At 44.7% G+C, this 17,010-nt stretch overlaps 1 long non-coding RNA gene across 2 annotated transcripts in view; it reads left to right on the top strand.

The window, feature by feature from the left end:
• The window catches only part of LOC122552292 (uncharacterized), an 88,629-nt gene extending 74,516 nt beyond the window's left edge, over positions 1–14,113 (top strand). For both annotated transcript variants that reach the window (XR_006312347.2, XR_015754435.1), the window contains exons 3-4: positions 2,257–2,397; positions 13,833–14,113. This is a non-coding gene — a long non-coding RNA (uncharacterized LOC122552292). The remainder of the gene's footprint in view (positions 1–2,256; positions 2,398–13,832) is intronic.
• The last annotated feature ends 2,897 nt before the right edge of the window (positions 14,114–17,010 follow it).

Here is a 17,010-nt window from a genome sequence, read left to right as displayed (position 1 = left end):
TGGACATTCGAACATTCAAGGGGCAAATACATGAAGCATGTGTTTGTAAACTCCAGTTACATATCATTTCCAAACATTTCTTAACACATGTGTAGAGTAAACGTGCAGATGGTGAAATGTTCGTCAAAGGCAGATTGCAGAGTGCTACTGATGCTCTGTAAACTCACATTGACATCTCAGTGATGGGGAAGTTAGTGGCAATAACTTAAAAGGAGACAAATTCTGGTCAAAAGCTCCCCATTATTGGGGGAACTTGGAAGAGTGCTGTGGGACAGGGGAAACATTGCTGCATCATCAGTCAAGTATGATGATGGATGTGATGGAAAATGGAATAGCTGAGGTGAGTCTGCAATGGGAAGGGGGTCAGAGTACTGCAGGAATTCTCCCTTTTGGATGTAATGTGTCAATCACTCAGCCAGGGTGGCACCTTCACTGATTTGGTGCCCAAGCCATGACCAGCCCCGTGGTGGAGCAGACGATGGAGCTGCTGAAGTTCTGGTTCCAAGGCTTGGAGCAGTCTTGGAGGGGAGAGGCCCTCCAGTGTAATCCAGGCACAGTGTGCCACCCCATCCTGGTGAGCTGGCCTCTGAATTATTGGATCAGTCAGTGAGGTGATGGGATAAATGCTGTGAAACCAGGGAATGGGAGCAGGCGTCCCAGGAGAAGGATGAGGACAATCAGCTGTAGGACGCTGTTGGTCATAACAGAGCTCAGGCACAGCGGGCTGTACAAGGATACCCAGTTCTACCAGGTGCGGGGTGGGTGCAGACAACCATCATGGACTGCCAAGGCTATGATGCCAGCATTTGGTTTGCATTGTGAATGTGAACTGTAGCCTGTATTGACTTCTTGTGTGTTCTCTTTTGTAGGATGTCAATTAAAGTTCATTTTTGGATTTGTCTGAATGTTTCTCTGTATGTGATATTCCCCAACTGGACAATGATGTGATGAAGGTGTCCTTTGGATTTTGGGGACACAGTATCAGGAAGTCAGAGAGGGTCTTCAGATCGGATGCATACAGGGAAAGGTAAACTGTATGGTCTGGTGGTTAAATGGTGATGAGGGTGAGGGAATGGGATACATGTTTGAGGAAGTGTCAGCTGCTATATGTCTTGGGCAATATGGCTTTATGGCTGCTGTGGCATTATAATGCCAGTAAGGGGCAAAGCAAATTGCAACATTTGTCTGGGTGCACAGTAGCTTCTCAAAGATAGCTTGGGCATAAGGGATGCTGGTCTTTTGGCAGATATCTGGTGGGTAGTGAGTTGTTCTATGAAGAGCGTGTGGTGAGATGGAGCTGAAATTAGACATGGGGCAAGGAGAAATATTACTGGGTCTCATAGCAAAACTTCCTCCAAAAAACCCAACACAACTCACAAGCATTTTCTTTATCTCCCTCTGTATCCATAGCATACCACATTTCTCACAAACTCATAACCCTCTTCATCCAATAAACACTCTCCATCCAATAAACACTCTCCTTGTTCCACCTGCTACAACTCTTAACTTCATCTTTTCTCAGCCTATTACCACAGAATAACTTATTAACTTCTGTCTTTCCCTTGACAGATTCCTGCAATAGCTAAATTGGAAATAGTTTTTTTTGTGATTTTAGAAGTGATGAGGGGGTAGTATGAGAATGGGATTCCCAAAATTAGAGTAGAAACTGCTTAAAGACTCTGGCAGCAATAAGTTAGTGATGGGGTGTGTTGCAAGATACAAAAACAACTAGAGTATCACATAAAGTTATTACTTCCCCAGCTCTAATTTTAAATTGAGTGAATTATTCCAGTTTCAACTGATTTTGCTGAGAGCGCTTTGGCCAGGACCTAGAGGCAGCAGTGTTTTCACTCTCAGGAACTCAATTTGCCAAGCCATCCCTCTTCTTACAGTGACAGCTGTAATGAGTGCTGTTAAAAAAGAAGCTTACGAACATGGCCATCCGAAATCATCAGCCTTGCTTTTTAAAATTCAAGAGATCATCTAACAGAAACAGAACTTTTCATTTTTGCAGATGATCTTGTAGATATGTAAATTTACACAGCTTTTGGTTCCAACCCTTGTTTCTTTGGGAATTCTGACTAGGTTCCTGTGAAAATTATTAAATTGTTATTTTGAAGAGCTCCTGTCATGGTTTACTGACCATGTCATGTTTATATTTCAATCTCCCTTGTTTCAATATGTGTCAGTTTCGCATTGCTTATTAATGATGTTGATTTCCATTCTAATAATATTGTGTGTGTTTTTGTTTTATAGATATGCTGCACAGCATCCCATTTTTGATTTCTTCTTTGTACTGATGTCACAAATCCATGCTTATGACGAATATCATCTGAAGTTCAATTGTAAGTTTCATAAGCAGTCTGACTTGTACAGGATTCTGGCACATTTGATTAGGTAAGATATTAGCATGGATTGAGGATCAATTAAATAATAGTAAGCTCGGGTTCCATGTAGTGGACTGGTTAGTAAGGTTAGATCATGTGAGAGCTGGGGGAACTAGCAAATTGAATACAAAATTGGCTTGAAGGTAAGAGACAGAGAGTGGTGGTGGAGGGTTGCTTTTCACTCTGGAGAACTATGACCAGCAATGTGCCACAAGATTGGTGATGGGTCCACTGCTTTTTGTCATTTATACAAATGATTTGGATATGAATATAGGAGGTTTGCTTAGTATGTTTGCTGATGACACCAAAATTGGTAGTGTAGTGAACAGTGAAGAAGATCTCAGAGTACAACATGACCTTAATCAGATGGAGTGGCAGATGGTGTTTAATTTATATAAATATGAAGGGTTGCATTTTGGTAAGGCAAATCAGGGCAGGATTATGTAGGCCCTGGGGAGTGTTGCCAAACTAAGAGATCTAGGGGTTCCGATGCATAGTTCCTTGAAAGTGGAGTCACAGGTAGATCGGGTGGTGAAGAAGGTATTTGGCACGCTTGCCTTCATTGGTCAGAATACTGAGTGTAGGAGTTGGGACATTATGCTGCGGTTGTTCAGGATATTCGTGAGGCTGCTTTTGGAATACTGTGTACAATACTGGCCACCCCTCTATTGGAAGGATGTTGCTAAATTTGAGAGGATACAAGGATGTTGCCAGGACTGGAAGGTTTGAGTTATAAGGATAGGCTGATAGGCTGGGACTTTATTCGCTGGAGTATAGAAGATTGAGGGGTGATGTTATAGAGGTTTATAAAATCATGAGGGCCGTGGATAAGGTGAATAATAAAGATTTTTCCCCTCATGTGGATGAGTCAAAACTATGGAACATATTTTTAAGGTGAGAGGAGAAAAATTTAAAATGGACCTGAGAAGCAACATTTTCACACAGATGATGGTTCTTATGTGGAATGAATTGCCAGAGGAAGTGGTAGGTGCAGATACAACATTTAAAAGATATTTGGATAGGTACATGAATAGGAAAGGTTAGAAGCATATTGGCTAAACACAGGCAAGTGGGACTAGTTCAGTTTGGGAAACTTGGTTGGCATGGACAAGTTGGACCGAAGGGTCTGTTTCCATGCTGTATGGCTATATGACTCTATTTCTGTCTGTAGCTCATGAACAGTGTACAAAATGGAAAACTAAGCTGGAAACATTTCCCGCTAAAAATATATTGAACCCAAACTCTATTTAATTCAGGAAAAAAATGTTTAGGCACAATCTGTAATTGGTGTTCAGACCTCACCACTCAGTTGTCCTTTCTTTTCTCTTCTGGGAGCAAAGACATTCTACCCCAGCTGAGTTTCACAAGCTTTCAGACCATTCAAAAACTGGCTTTCAAGTGATTAATGTACACATCCACTTTCTTCCATGGTTAGGACAGGTCTTGATACTTTTCTTTTGCGTTCATAGAACAATACAACACAGGAACGGGCCCTTCGGCCCACCATGTCTGTGCGAACGATGATGCCATTTTACACTAATCCCACCTGCTTGCACATGGTCTGTATTCCTCTATTCCCTGCCTGTTCATACATATATCTAAATACCTCTTAAACACTGCTATTGTCTCTACTTCTACCACCCCCCCAGCACATGTTCCAGGTGCCTACCGCCCTCTGTGTAAAAGACTTTCCACACACATTTCCTTTAAATTTTTTCCCTCTCACCTTAAACCTATGCCCCTAGTATTTGACATTTACCCCCTGGAAAGCTATAACTATCCATTGTATCCACGCCTCTTGTAATCTTATAAACGTCTATCAGGTCACCTGTCAGCCTCTGATGCTCTAGTGAAAATAATCCAAGTTTTTCCAATCTCTTCTGATAGCTAACACACTCCAATCCAGACAACATCTTGGTAAACCTCTTTTGCTCTCTCCAAAGCCTTTCCTATAACGTGGTGACCAGAACTGCACACAATACTCCACATGTGGCCTGACTAAAGTTTTATACAGCTCCAACATGACTTGCGAACTTTTATACTCAATGTCCAACCATGAAGATAAGCATGCGATAAGCCTCCTTATCACCTTATCCACTTGTGTTGCCACTTGCAGGGAGCTATGGACTTGCACTCCAAAGTCCCTTTGTATATCAAAGCTCCTAATGGTTCTGCTGTTAACTGTATGCTTCCCTTTTGCATTTGATCTCCCTAAATGCATCACTTCACATTTGTCCAGGTTAAACGCCATCTGCCAGTTCTCCGCTGACTTTCTGACTAATTTATATCCTGCTGTGTCCTTTGACAACCTTCCTCACTATCCAAAACTCCACAAATTTCTATGTCACCTGCAAACGTACTAATCAGACCACCTATATTTTCATCCAAATAGTTTATATATATTACAAACAACATAGGTCCCATCACTGATCCTTGTGGATTACCACTGGTCACAGACCTCCAGTTAGAAAAGCACTCCACCACAGCTACTGTCCACCTGCTATAACCAAATCAACTTTGTATCCAACTTACAAACTCACTGTTGACCTGAGTTCATCGTCCGGACTAGCCTACCATGAGGGACCTTGTGAAATGCTTTAATAAAGTCTATGTAGACAATAGTCACTGCCCTACCTTCATCAATCATCTTATCACTTCCTCAAAAAACTCAATCAAATTTGTGAAACAAGACTTAGCACAACACAGACCATAGATTAAACCTATGACTTTCTGCCCTCCTTTGTTTAGTACAATATTGCATTTACACATGAATGTTTAGGCTGTTAATGACATTAGTTCTCTCAGTTCCTTTCATTTGTTAGTGTTATGGAGTTCAGTTTGAAAAAGTGTGAGGTAATTTACTCTAAACCCAAGAAAAATAACAATGAGTATTTTCTAAGTGTTTAGAAATTAAGATCTCTGGAGAAGAAGGGAGATCTAAAGGTGCGTGTACAGAAACCAATAAAATCAGATACAAAATTAATTAAAATATCTCAAGGAATATTAGCCATTATGTCTATGAGACTCGAGATGGAGAAGGTTCTGGTTAACCTACATCAGGAGAGCAGTTCATTCTGGACATTGCACCTCAGGGTAATGATAGTTGATCTTGGAGGGGTGCCTCTTCATCCCCTGCAGAGTCTGACTCACTATATTGATCTTCTAAAATATTGACATGAGCTGCAAACTAAGTGTTAATATTAATGCTGCAATTGATCTGTCAACACTGCTTTGTCCATTTCTGACAGCATTTTTAAATGTTAGGTTATTTTGACCTAGTCTTTGAATGTAGTTTTCTTACCTTAGGGTGAGTTTCAACAAGAGACAATTATTTGCACGAGAACCTGAGTATGAGCTTTGTATGGACAACGCATTAGTTCCTGATCAGTCTTCAACAAGTACAATTACAATAGTGACAGGAAAACCAATAGAAGAAATTAGACATGCAGGTCATGTATTTACTTTTGGCCCATTTCCCTGAGATTTTCTAAAATAGTGCTAAAATGTTTTTCTGATGTAAGAACATTTTGGATTTATTGACAGTTAAATTCACCCTTTGGTTAAATAATCCTCAATATACTAGAAATCTACAACAAGCAATCACCCTCACTCACTCACAAGGGCCTAATGAATATTTACAGTGTTATTTGCTGTTGTCTAAACAGTGCACATCATACATCCTTTCACAAAAGGTTTTTCAACCAAAGTACAAGAATGATCTTAGATTGTACAGACAATGAAACAGACGATGCTGCATTTGTATACTGCTATGTGTGAGACAAATACAAATCGTTAAAGCACTTGCTCTTGCCAAAGATACTTCTAAGTCTTGCAAAAGAAAAGCATGAATATGTCATTGATACATTAATTTATTTTTGTTTCCACACCCTTAATAGTGTGATTTAAAAATTAATTATGTGATATATTATGGTTTTAATTCAGTGACTAACAAGCAGTTATGGACCCGGACTCAAGAGTAACCACCACTGAACTAGAAATAGAGTAACCAGTGGTGCTGGAAGAGCACAGCAATTCAGGCAGCATCCAACGAGCAGCGAAATCGACGTTTCGGGCAAAAGCCTTTCTTGCTTTTATTCCTGATGAAGGGCTTTTGCCCGAAACGTCGATTTGGCTGCTCGTTGGATGCTGCCTGAATTGCTGTGCTCTTCCAGCACCACTGATCCAGAATCTGGTTTCCAGCATCTGCAGTTATTGTTTTTACCTAGAAATAGAAGCAGCCAGCTTAGTCTGTAATTACTCATTGGAATGAAAGCAGCTGCATTCAACCAATGAAATACCATCTGAGGCTATTCAATGTGAGGCACGGTGGCACAGTGGTTAGCACTGCTGCCTCACAGCGCCAGAGACCCGGGTTCAATTCCCGCCTCAGGCGACTGACTGTGTGGAGTTTGCACATTCTCCCCGTGTCTGCATGGGTTTCCTCCGGGTGCTCCGGTTTCCTCCCACAGTCCAAAGATGTGCAGGTCAGGTGAATTGGCCATACTAAATTGCCAGTAGTGTTAGGTGAAGGGGTAAATGTAGGGGAATGGGTCTGGGTGGGTTACGCTTAGGTGGGTCGGTGTGGACTTGTTGGGCCGAAGGGCCTGTTTCCACACTGTAGGGAATCTAATCTAATGTAGGACCAGAACTCATATTGGACAGAACTAAAATAAAACAAAGAACTGAGGGGTGACCTTATAGAGGTTTATAAAATCATGAGGGGCATGGATAGAGTAAATAGACAAGGTTTTTCCTTGGTGTGGGGGAATCCAGAACTAGAGGGTAAGGGTTTAAGCAAGAGGGGAAAGATTTAAAAGGGACCTAAGGGCAACTTTTTTATCCAGAAAGTGGTGCGTGTATGGAACGAGCTATCAGTGGAAGTGGTGGAGGCTGGTACAATTACAACATTTAAAAGGCATCTGGATAGGTATATGAATAGAAAGGGTTTACAGAGATATGGGCCAAGTGCTGGTCGGCGTGGAAGAGCTGGACTGAAGGGTCTGTTTCCATGCTGCATATCTCTATGACTCTATAACTGTGGATGCTGGAACTCTGAAACAAAAGTCACTGGAAAAGCTCAGCAGGTCTGGCAGCATTTGTGGAGAGACAGCAGAGTTAACTTTTCAAGTCCAGTAACCTTTTTATTTTGACAGAACTAATATTGGCATGAATCCCTCCTTGCACTTCTGAACACACAGACTAACTCTGCAGCACTATTGAACAGATTTAAAGAACATTCTGGTAACTCACCAAAGATTCTTTTTGTTATGCATTAGTTTTAATGGTTCGGTAATGGTAAGGCTACTCAATTTGGATGCAATCAAAATAAAAACAAGAATGGAATCTTACAGGGGTCTGAACAATGAGGACTAGGCAAGAATCATATGAGAAGACGGACAAGCCCCATCCCAGTGTCAAGAGCAAATCATTGGGTCGTTAATGCATCTGCTATACTTTGAAGCTAGTGTTTCACTCAGCAGAAGCAAGTAGTCAATTAAAAGAGAAAGTGCGTTTTAAACACCTTGTTAGCTGCACATCTAGCCTGTCTAATATGCAGCTTCCTATCTTACCAGATGCACTGAGCAAATTAGACATTGAAAATTCTCAATATGGAAGAGGGAACAAGTATCTGGCAACTTCAGCTCACCACTGGCCATGAAGAGCCTCTAATATGCTCAGCATGATCCGTGAATACCAGCCATAACCAGTCCTTGTCCACAGACATTGGCATCCAGGATTTGCCATACCCTCCTAGCCCACATGGCAGCTGTCTGATCTGATTGCAGGATACATAGGGAACACAGACCTGCATTGCTTAACACACCCACATCTCCTATTGAAAGGCTGTTGCAAGGATACTGTGCACAGGCTCAGGTGGCTCCTGGATTGGACCAGGCTGCAGGGCTGCTCGATTGCTCTCTTAGCACTCATTTGTGCCTACCTGCACACTCATAGCATCCTGCCTTGCCTTACTGTACCTTGGCAATTCAGTAGATCCTACAGGCTACTAGTACTGCCATTTGGATTAGCTCTTTTACACCAATATACAGACAGATAGCTTGCCATGTTTGTCAGTAGGATTCTGTCTGAATTGTGAGGAGATGCACAGATAGTGGAGGAAGGAGAACTTGCTGTTTGGCACACCAAGATGATGGGAAGCAGAGCCATTTGCTGAGGTGGGGTCATGGGTGTTGGGGGTAAAGGGGCATAGGTGGAACAGCATCAGACAACATGGTAAGCCATTGCGGGGGAGTGATTGGTAGTAATTAGCAATATGGCCTTCCCAGTAGGAGCATGGAGGAGCATGTTGGGCTTCTTAAAGGTGTAATGTTGCAGTTCAGGGCAGAGAGGAGATTTGAAGGCAAAGTTCAACATTGTCAGTCTTCACAGTGGGGGAAAATGTAGAAATGGGGTATTTGAGTAATACAGGGTAAAAGGGGACTTGGAAGCTCGGGGGGTGGTGGGAGAGCTGTCAGATAGGGCTACGTGGCAAGTAGGCGCAGTCTGGTACTGACGGTGTCCACTGCAACCTCCAATCCCTGCCGTTCTCTAGGTGCGAAATTCACTGGCAGTGACAACACATAGGGTGTATGGACTCAGTGTCAGTTTGATGGGTGAAAGCACAATGTCCATGTTTATGGATGTTACGACCTTGAAGGGGCAAATATATGAAGCATGCATTTGCAAACTCCAGCTACATTTCATTTGTAAGTATTTCTTTACACATATGCGATGCATGCAGAATGAACATACACCATGCCATTGGTCCTTTTTAATTGAACATTGGCATCTCAATGATGCTGAAGTTCATGGCAATGACTTACAAATGGGTGAATGCCAAATAAAACAATCCTATCATTTGTGAAACATCCAAGGATGTTGTGGGAGATAGAGAAATCACCTCACCATATGGTTATTCAAGATTGACGACGGAAATCATGTCTCACAAATTTGACTGAGTTTTTTTGAAAAAGTAACAAAAAGCATTGATGAGGGCAGAGCAGTAGATGTGATCTACATGGACTCCAGTAAGGCATTCAACAAGGTTCCCCATGGGAGACTGATTAGCAAAGTTAGATCTCATGGAATACAGGGAGAACTAGCCATTTGGATACAGATCTGGCTCAAAGGTAGAAGACAGAGGGTGGTGATGGACAGTTGTGACCAGTAGAGTGCCACAAGGATTGGTGTTGGGTCCACTATTTTTCATCATTTATATAAATGATTTCGATATAAGTATAAGAGGTACAGTTAATAAGTTTTCAGATGACACCAAAATTGGAGATGTAGTGGAGAGCAAAGAGGGTTACCTCAGATTACAGTGGAACTTGACCAGATGGGCCAATGGGCTGAGAAGTGGCAGTTGAGTTTAATTTAGAAAAATGTGAGGTGCTGCATTTTGGGAAAGCAAATCTTAGCAGAACTTATACACTTAATGGTAAGGTCCTAGGGAGTGTTGCTCATAGCTCTTTGAATGTAGTATCACAGATAGTTAGGATAGTGAAGAAGGCGTTTGGTATGCTTTCCTTTATTGGTCAGAGTATTGAGCACAGGAATTGGGAGGTCATGTTGCGGCTGTGCAGGACATTGGTTAGGCCACTGTTGGAATATTGCATGCAGTTCTAGTCTCCTTCCTATCGGAAAGATGTTGTGAAACCTGAAAGGATTCAGAAAAGATTTACAAGGATGTTGCCAGTGTTGGCGGATCTGAGCTACAGGGAGAGGTTGAATAGGCTAGATCTGTTTTTCCTGGAGCATCGGAGGCTGAGGGGTGACCTTATAGAGGTTTATAAAATTATGAGGAGCATGGATAGGATAAATAGGCATAGACTTTTCCCTGGGGTAGGGGAGTCCAGAACTAGAGGTCATAGGTTTAGGGTGAGAGGGGAAAGATTTGAAAGAGAACTAAGGGGCAACTTTTTCACGCAGAGGGTGGTACGTGTATGGAATGAGCTGCTTGAGGTAGTGGTGGAGGCTGGTACAATTGCAACATTTAAAAGGCATCTGGATGAGTATATGAATAGGAAGGGTGTGGAGGCTGGGTGCTGGAAGGTGGGACTGGATTGGGTTGGGATATCTGGTCAGCATGGATGAGTTGGACCGAAAGATCTGTTTCCGTGCTGTACATCTCTGTGACTCTATGATTCTGATGAATGCGATGGAAAGTGAAATGGCTGAGGTGGGTCTGGGATGGGAAGGGAGTGAGAGCATTGCAGGAATGCTCCCTTTTGAATGTAATGTGTCGGTCACTTAGCCAGCACAAAACCATCACTGAGTTGGTACCCAAGCTGTAATCAGTCTCATGGTGAAATGGATGATGAAGCTGCTGAAGTTCCAATTCCATGGCTAGGAGCCGTCTTGGAGGGGAGGGGTCCTCCAGTATAATCTGGGCACAGTGTGCCACCCCATCCTGGTGAGCTAGGCTCTGTATAATTGGAGTGGCCAATGAGGTGGTGTGCTGGACGCTGAACTGATTTGATTTGATTTGATTCATTATTGTCACCAGCACTAAGATATAGTGAAAAGTATTGTTTTGTTTGCTATCCAGACAAATTATGCCTCACATAAGTACATTAGGGTAATAGAATACAAAGCAGAATTTAGTGTTACAGCTACAGAGAAGGTGGAGATAAAGATCAACACTGATATATGACTGGTCTGTTCATTGGTCTGATAACAGTGGAGAAAAAGCTGTTTTTGAATCTGTTCGTACATGTTTTCAAACATTTATAACTTCTGCCTCATGGAAGAGGGTGGAAGGATGGGAGCAATCTTCTTCTTCTGAGGAGGAGGTTATTGGGGAGTAGGAAGCTCTTCTTTTGTGAGATACAGGCACTACAAACCATACAGAACCTGATTGAAAAGAGTAACTAGGGAGAGAATAGGGCCCCTCAAAGATCAACTAGGAGAAAGTGAGGACTGCAGATGCTGGAGACCAGAGTTGAAAAGTGTGGTGCTGGAAAAGCCCAGCAGGCCAGGCAACATCCAAGGAGCAGGAGAATCGACGTTTCGGGCATAAGCCCTTCTTCAGGAATGAGGCTGGCGTGCCAAGCGGGCTGAGATAAAAGGGGGGGGGAGAGGAATTTGGGGGAGGGGCGCTGGGAATACAATAGGTGGAAGGAGGTGAGGGTGAGGGTGATAGGCCAGAAAGGGGGTGGGGACGGAGAGGTCAGGAAGAAGATTGCAGGTCAAGAGGACGGTGCTGAATCCAGGGGTTGGGATTGCGATAAGATATCCATCGTGAAGATAAGGCGTTGGGGGCCAGGGAAGCGAAAATCATGGAGGAGGTGGGTGGTGTCCCACGCCCTCCACCTCCTCCATGATTTTCGCTTCCCCGGCCCCCAATGCCTTATCTTCACGATGGATCTCCCATCCACCGCCTCCAACCTCATAGTCCCACAACCCCGCATGGCCCGTTTCTACCTCCTACCCAAAATCCACAAACTCGACTGCCCCGGCCGACCCATTGTCTCAGCCTGCTCCTGCCCACCAAACTCATCTCTGCATACCTCAACACTGTCCTGTCCCCCTTAGTCCAAGAACTTCCAACGTACGTTCAGGACACCACCTCCTCCATGATTTTCGCTTCCCCGGTCCCCAACGCCTTACCTTCACCATGGACATCCAGTCCCTACACACCTCCATCCCCCATCACGAAGGCCTCAAAGCCCTCCGCTTCTTCCTTTCCTGCCGACCCAACCAGTACCCTTCCACTGACATCCTCCTTCGACTGACTGAACTGGTCCTCACTCTTAACAACTTCTCCTTCCAATCCTCCCACTTCCTCCAAACCAAAGGAGTAGCCATGGGCACCCGCATGGGCCCCAGCTATGCCTGCCTCTTCGTCGGATATGTGGAACAGTCCATCTTCCACAGCTACACTGGCACCATCCCCCACCTTTTCCTCCGCTACATCAATGATTGTATTGGCGCTATCCCGTGCTCCCACGAGGAGGTTGAACAGTTCATCCACTTTACTAACACCTTCCACCCCGACCTCAAATTTATCTGGACTGTCTCAGACTCCTCCCTCCCCTTCCTAGACCTCTCCACTTCTATCTCGGGCGACCGACTCAACACAGACATTTACTACAAACCGACCGACTCCCACAGCTACCTAGACTACACCTCCTCCCACCCTGCCCCCTGTAAAAACGCCATCCCATATTCCCAATTCCTTCGCCTCCGCCGCATCTGCTCCCAGGAGGACCAATTCCACAACCGAACAGCCCAAATGGCCTCCTTCTTCAAAGACCGCAATTTCCCCTCCGACGTGGTCGACGACACTCTCCACCACATCTCCTCCACTTCCCGCACCTCCGCCCTTGAGCCCCGCCCCTCCAATCGCCACCAGGACAGAACCCCACTGGTCCTCACCTTCCACCCCACCAACCTCCGGATACATCGTATCATCCTCCGTCATTTCCGCCATCTCCAGACAGACCCCACCACCAGGGATATATTTCCCTCTCCACCTCTATCAGTATTCAGGAGAGACCACTCCCTCCGCGACTTCCTCGTCAGGTCCACACGCCCCACCAACCCAACCTCCACTCCCGGCACCTTCCCCTGCAACCGCAAGAAGTGCAAAACTTGCGCCCACACCTCCCCCCTCACCTCCCTCCAAGGCCCCAATGGATCCTTCCATATCCGTTGCAAATGCACCTGCACCTCCACACACATCATTTACTGAATCCGTTGCACCCGATGTGGTCTCCTCTACACTGGGGAGACAAGCCGCCTACTTGCAGAACGTTTCAAGGAACACCTCTGGGACACCCGCACCAACCAACCCAACCGCCCCGTGGCTGAACACTTTAACTCCCCCTCCCACTCTGCCAAGGACATGCAGGTCCTTGGCCTCCTCCATCGCCAGACCCTGGTCACACGACGCCTGGAGGAAGAGCACCTCATCTTCCGCCTAGGAACCCTCCAACCACAAGGGATGAATGTAGATTTCTCCAGCTTCCTCATTTCCCCTCCCCCCACCTTATCTCAGTCCCAACCCCCAGATTCAGCACCGCCCTCTTGACCTGCAATCTTCTTCCTGACCTCTCTGCCCCCACCCCCTCTCTGGCCTATCACCCTCACCCTCACCTCCTTCCACCTATCGTATTCCCAGAGCCCCTCCCCAAATTCCCCCCTCCTCCCCCCACACCTTTTATCTCAGCCCGCTTGGCATACCAGCCTCATTCTTGAAGAAGGGCTTATGCCCGAAACGTCGATTCTCCTGCTCCTCAGATGCTGCCTGGCATGCTGCGCTTTTCCAGCACCACACTTTTCAACCCCTCAAAGATCAGCAAGGCGGCCTTTGTGTGGAGCCACAGAAAATGGGGGAGATACTAAACCGGTATTTTGCATCAGTATTTACTGTGGAAAAGGATATAGAACATATAGACTGTAGGGAAATAGATGGTAACATCTTGCAAAATGTCCATATTACAGAGGCGGAAGTGTTGGATGTCTTGAAACGGGTAAAGGTGGATAAATCCCGAGGACCTGATCAGGCGTACCCTAGAACTCTGTGGGAAGCGAGAGAAGTGATTGCTGGGCCTCTTGCTGAGATATTTGTATCATCGATAGTCACAGGTGAGGTGCCGGAAGACTGGCGGCTGGCTAACGTGGTGCCACTGTTTAAGAAGGGCTGTTATGATGTGACATTGTTAATCTGACATCTCAAAAAAGCATAGACTTTCCCTTTTTTTTGTTGCTGTTGCGCTGTACTAATTTTTTTAAACACTATTCAATAATAGAACAGAAGCTGAAGTATCGTTTAAAATTAAGGAAAAGTGTGTGCCTTTACCTCAGACCTTTGGCAAAATAAATAGACAAGTCTAGACCAATGGTCCTATGTGAGTAGATAGCTTTCAAAGTAGATAAGTGTTTCATTTATGCTGGGTAATTCTGCGTATATATAAATCATGCATGGTGACTCACTCAGGACTAGAGAAAGGGAAAGATCTGAGGGCTGCACTTCACAAAAACGGAATGTTCATAATCTGCATTTTGAGACTATTACAGTAAAATTATGTATTTGTACTAGACCTTGCATGAAAATGGTGGTGAAATGTGAACTATCAATTTTTCACTTCCATTATCTGAATTTAATACCTGGGACTTTCATGGACTAAAATAGTTTTTTTTAAAAGAGAAGATGCTGACTTTAAAATGAGTGTAGTGATCACCTGACTTTAGGTTGTGTCAAGCTCCAGGAAACCAGTGTGGAATAAATGATATCATCCAAACTGAAATTAACTTTTTTATCGAAAAGAATGAAACCAATTAGGTATGAAGAAACTTAGATCTTCTATTTTCAGTTCACACATACTTATATATTTCCCATATTTATTATCAAATATTATTATCCAGCTTGAAATAATGACCCCAGACATAGGAATACAATGGAGGCACGAGACTCTTGATCCAGAGATCCCAGTAATGGTCTGGGGACCCAGGTTTAAATCCCATCATGGCAGATTTGGATTTAATTAAAAATCTGGAATTAAAAGTCTAATGATGACCATGAAACCAATGTCAATTGACAGAGAACCTCATTGGTTCATTAACATCCTTTAGGGTGAGAAATTGCCATCCCCTTATCTGGTCTGGCCTATGTGTGATTCCAGATCCACAGCAATGTGAGTGACTCTTATGAGTAATAAATGTTGACCTAGCTCTAGCAACACCCCCATCCCATGAACGAATTTTAAAAAGGACACAAATGATCTATATTTCAAATAACTGCTTTGGCAGAGCATTGATATGGATGTAATCGCAGAATGGGAAGACACTTTTGTTCAGGATAAAAAAAACTAACAACACAAATTGCAGAAACATTCTAAAAATGAAAATGCAAAGATATCTGCAATGTTCATGACTTTTGCTGATCCAGGATACCACGAACCAGCAATGGTCTCAAATTACTACATTAAACCACCAGACCACCTTAAAACTTTAAACTGCATATTCTTTTATCTTCCCTTTCATACTGGACCCTTTTAACTTTGTACTTGTGTTTTCATGTGTTTGATGTGTCTTTGTGCCCCTTTATATTTGTTGGTGTTAACAGGTATTAAATGTCCGTTCTTACAAGGAAGAAAATCTTGTTCTTGGCTCCTTAATTTTTCTAGCAAACTAGTTAATCATATTTTAATAGAAGTGAGATGTAGTTACATGTTAAAAAATGAACATTAAGGATACAAGATGGCAGCGATCTAGGAAGCTCACGTTGCAGAGCTCCACACTGCATCACAAGCGGGACAAAGTCCTAAGCCGCCCTACCTGGACCACTGCGGTATCCTGGGACTCTGGAAAGGTCATGGAGTCCCAGGAAACTGTCAGAGAGCAACTTACCTCAGTTTTCACCATCCAGGGTTGCCGGAGAAGGGAGGAGCTATGTCCGAGGCCAGCCTGCAGGATCCTTGGACTCGATTTCCTACCAGTCCTGGTAAAGGACCTTGCGAAATCTCATGAGATGTTGGGGAAGCAGATAGAGGAGAAGCTGGTCCCGATCTCGATCATGCTGCAGAAGGGATGAACAGCAGCTGGGACACCTGGAGAAAAGGACGGATGAGGTAGAAAGCAGGGTCACAGTGATGGAAGCCCTGATACCGATTCCTCCAAGGATAGGATCCAGGGCCTGGAGATGCAACGTAATTTGCTTGACCAGGTTGATGACCTCGAGAATAGGGGCAGGAGAAAAAATATTTGGATTGTCGGTCTGCCAGACGGTAAGGAAGTCGACATTTCGGGCAAAAGCCCTTCATCAGGAATAAAGGCAGAGAGCCTGAAGCGTGGAGAGATAAGCTAGAGGAGGGTGAAGGTGGGGAGAAAGTAGCATAGAGTACAATAGGTGAGTGGGGGAGGGGATGAAGGTGATAGGTCAGGGAGGAGAAGGTGGAGTGGATAGGTGGAAAAGGAGATAGGCAGGTAGGACAAGTCTGGACAAGTCATGGGGACAGTGCTGAGCTGGAAGTTTGGAACTAGGGTGAGATGGGGGAAGGGGAAATGAGGAAACTGTTGAAGTCCACATTGATGCCCTGGGGTTGAAGTGTTCCGAGGCGGAAGATGAGGCATTCTTGCTCCAGGCGTCTGGTGGTGAGAGAGCGCCGGTGAAGGAGGCCCAGGACCTCCATGTCCTTGGCAGAGTGGGAGGGGGAGTTGAAATATTGGGCCACGGGGCAGTGTGGTTGATTGGTGCGGGTGTCCAGGAGATGTTCCCTAAAGCGCTCTGCTAGGAGGCGCCCAGTCTCCCCAATGTAGAGGAGACCGCATCGGCAGCAACGGATACAATAAAGGCTCCTTTAGGGCCTTCAATAGAGGTGAGGGCGCAGGTTTTACAGTTCCTGCGGTGGCAGGGGAAGGTGCCAGGATGGGAGGGTGGGTTGTAGGGGGGCGTGGACCTGACCAGGTATTCATGGAGGGAACGGTCTTTGCGGAAGGCGGAAAGGGGTGGGGAGGGAATTATATCCCTGGTGGTGGGAGGTGGCGGAAATGTCGGCGGACGATTTGGTTTATGCGAAGGTTGGTAGGATAGAAGGTGAGCACCAGGGGCGTTATGTCCTTGTTACGGTTGGAGGGGTGGGGTCTGAGGGCGGAGATGTGGGATGTGGACGAGATGCGT

The sequence above is a fragment of the Chiloscyllium plagiosum genome, unplaced genomic scaffold (genome assembly GCF_037043375.1).
Source record: "Chiloscyllium plagiosum isolate Xiang-an unplaced genomic scaffold, Cpla_swu_hap1 HiC_scaffold_45, whole genome shotgun sequence".
In the NCBI taxonomy this organism is placed as follows: Eukaryota; Metazoa; Chordata; class Chondrichthyes; order Orectolobiformes; family Hemiscylliidae; genus Chiloscyllium; species Chiloscyllium plagiosum.
The sequence above is the reverse complement of the archived record's forward strand: the minus strand, read 5'-3'. Positions and strand labels throughout refer to the sequence as shown.